Here is a 3,910-nt window from a genome sequence, read left to right as displayed (position 1 = left end):
TAACTTGACATAAGCTAGGGTTATGTGGGAAGAGGAAACCTCAACAAGTTGTGTTTATTTTATGTACATGTACACCTGCAGCCCAGCAGCTGCATCAAGTCCCAGAATAGATGGTTATGAGCCACCATGTGGTTGCTGGGAATTCAATTCAGGACCTCTGAAAGAACAAGCAGTCAGTGCTCCTAACCTCCGAGCCATCTCTCCAGCCCTCCAAGTTGTTTTTGGGAGTGGTATTTTTCACAGCAATTGAAAGTAAACTAGAACACACCCCAACAGATGAACAAAATGCAACAAGAAGACACCACAAGAAACAGGAGTCATCACCTGACAACCACAAGACTGATGGCCTCTCAACAATGGAAGCAGGAGATAGCTCACACACTGAGGACCTCTCAACAATGGAAGCAGGAGATAGCTCACACACTGAGGACCTCTCAACAATGGAAGCAGGAGATAGCTCACACACTGAGGGCCTCTCAACAATGGAGGCAGGAGATAGCTCACACACTGAGGGCCTCTCAACAATGGAAGCAGGAGATAGCTCACACACTGAGGGCCTCTCAACAATGCAAACAAAGATGATGAACTAGCTGAACTGATGGAAAAAGACTGCCGACTCTCATTTTTATAAAGGTTCAAGGATCAAGTAGGAATTTAATTCAAGACATGGAAAAGGAAAGTAAGAGATCAACTCACAAACAAAAGTTTTCAAAGTGAATGAAAGAATCAGCACTTTGGAGGAACAACTTAAAACTATGAAGGAATAATTCTGCAAGGAAATATATATATCAATGAGCATAACTAAATTCCCCAAAAGTCTAGGATACACCAAAGAGACCAAACCTAAGACTTACGTTGTAGAGAGAAAAGCCAACGGCTTAGACATGTTTTTCAGTAAAATCATAGCCAAGATTTTTCTAACCTACAGAAAAAAAGAACAGACTTTCAAACATTAGATTCCCAAAGAGACATGACTAGGGAAGAAGCTCTCTGTAATGTATAGTCAAGATGTTAAGAATACAAAGCACGGGCGGTGGTGGCGCACGCCTTTAATCCCAGCACTCGGGAGGCAGAGGCAGGCGATCACTGTGAGTTCGAGGCCAGCCTGGTATACAAAGCGAGTCCAGGACAGCCAAGGCTACACAGAGAAACTCTGTCTTGAAACACCAAAAAGAAAAAAATTGTTTAAAAAAAAAAAAACCTCCAAAAAACCAAAACCAAAACCAACCAAACAAAAAAACTAAGTTTACAAAGCAAAGAAACACTAATAAGTACTGCAAGGGAAATACAGGGGCAGTAGAATAACAATAGATCTGTTGTACACAACCCTAAAAGCCAGAACAGCAAGGAATGGTACAACCCACACTTTGAAAGTGTCAACCAAGATTGCCATACTCAGTAAAGTTATGTTAAAATGGGAAACATAAAAATATCTCAATATAAACACAAATTAAGGCAATTCATAACAACTAATCCAGCACTGCAGAATTTTTAAAAAATGTATTTATTTTTATTTTATGCACATTGGTGTGAGTGTGTCAGGTTTCCTGGAACTGGAATTAAGACAATTGTGAGCTGCCAGGTGGGTGCTGGGAATCTGGCAGACAGTACTCTTAACCATTGAGGCATCTACCCAGCCCCAGAATTTTTAAAAACTAGTTTTCTTGTCAGTGTATGTGCATGTGCCTGAGTCTATATCCATACACCATGTCATGAATAGGGGAGGTGAGAAGAAGGCTTTGGATCCCCGGGAACTGAAATTACAGGTGCTGGGAAGTGCTATGTGGCTTCTGGGAACTGCACTACGTGGAGTCCTCTGCAAGAGCAGGAAGTGTTCTTTATCACTGGGCCATCTCTCTAGCCCCCACAGCATTCTTAGAGGCCTAGGATACACATAAGAGGATACTTTCACACACAAGAATGTAGAACAGAATAGAAGCAGATGTTAACAGAGACTAAGAAAGGGATCAATCATGTCCAACACAGCAAACCAGCAAATGCTCAACACTACCAGGAGAGGGAGAAAAGAAGTACCAGCCAGCCAGCCAGCCAGCCAGCCAGCCAGTAAAGCAAGCAACAAAACCACCAACAGCAAGTTTTTCTCAATTTTAACCTCGTACACAGATGGCTGTAACTTACTAATTAAAAGGCACAGACCAACAGACTGGATTAAAAAGCACAAACCAACTGTCTGCTGTCTCCACCTAGAAAAGACATCTACAAGCCGAGAGAGGCAAAGGTGGGACACCAAACTAAACGGCCTCAAACAGGAAGTTGTGGCAATAAAATAAGTTTCAAATTAACTCGGAAGATAGTGTGATGTTTACCTGTAGCCACTGTGCTTCCACTCATGCACTTTAAATCACTCTTACCTTACCTATAATAGCTAATATAATGCAGATGCAATGTCTGCAGTTGTAATACTGTATTACTTAGGAAATGGTAGGGAAAAATTCTGCATATATTCAGCATATTCATTTTTTTCAAATATTTCCTCTCCCTCCTTCCTATTTAATATTGCAGATATAAATGCTTTACGTCAATCTAGACAGCTTTATAAGCAGAGACCTTGCACTAGGTCCCACAAATCACTTCCCATCCTCCTTCACAAGCTCTGTAGCCAACAGTCCTCCAGGGATGGCCTCCACTGCTTTTGAGACTTTTTATACCACTATCCCAATGGGTCCTTTCAATTGGTGCTCAGTTTTGCTCCAATTGAGGTAGCTATGTCATGACCTTTCAGGCTGGTCTTCAATCATGTCAAGAAGAGACAGATAGTTTTTGTGTAAACAGGGATGACCTTCTTATCTTTCTCTTCCTAGAAGGATGTGGAAGGCAAGGCTGTGGACAAAAGTGATTATGCCTTTTGTTCTAGCACAAAGCCAGTGCTGTGGCATTTAAATTAGTAAGGATTGGTCCCCCTTCCCCTCAGAGTGAATATATTATCCAGGAAGGATGTATCTATAATAGAGATGATTACCATAACCAAACAGGAAATTATGGTATATTTATTGAACAATATGTACATATATTGGTACTTCCTCACTATAAGATATGTACCTTATAATGGATTATTCATTTTATAATAAATTTAAAATTCTTTACAGCAAAAAACCTTCTTAAAAGACCAGGCAGAATTACAAAGTTTTACAAAAATTGTTTCATAAAGTGTTGGTTTTATAATAAGGATGTTTGAGCCGGGTGGTGGTGGCACATGCCTTTAATCCCAGTACTCAGGAGGCAGAGGCAGGCAGATCTCTGCGAGTTCAAGGCCAGCCTTGTCTACAAAGTGAGTCCAGGACAGCCAAGGCTACACAGAGAAACCCTGTCTCAAAAAAACCAAAACCAAACCAAACCAAAACAAAAAAAAACACCCAAACAACAACAACAACAACAAAAAAAAAAAAAAAAAAAAAAGAAGGATGTTTGTTCCCCTCCACTTTTTTTGAGACAAGGTATTGCTATGTAGCTCAGGCTGGCCTTGTTTCAAACTTGTCATCTTTTCACTTCATCCTCACTAGGGTTGGGTTTGTAGGTATATATACTCTGTGTGTTCTATTTGCAATGTCACATGAAAAAAAAATTGGATTGGAGGTTTCCTTGATTCTCTACCACAGTAGCAAATATCCAAGATAAGTCAATTTATAAGAAAGTTTATCTTGGGTCATAGTTTTACAGGTTTCAGTTTGTGACTGGCTAATTTATTGCTTTTCAGCTTATCCAAGATGTTATTCCATAGCAGAGAAGAGTGTTTACTTTAAGGATGTTGATAAGCATCAAGGATGTTGATAAGTCTAGTCTTAATACACTCATAAATGGTATGCCCTCGGTAACCTAACTTTCGCCCATTAGCCCCACCTCCTAGGAGTTCCAAAAGGGTTACAGGTTGTGGAACCACACCTTTCATACA

This window comes from Acomys minous (genome assembly GCF_964271855.1).
Source record: "Acomys minous genome assembly, chromosome: 2".
NCBI classification, from domain to species: domain Eukaryota; kingdom Metazoa; phylum Chordata; class Mammalia; order Rodentia; family Muridae; genus Acomys; species Acomys minous.
Note: the sequence above shows the minus strand (reverse complement) of the source record.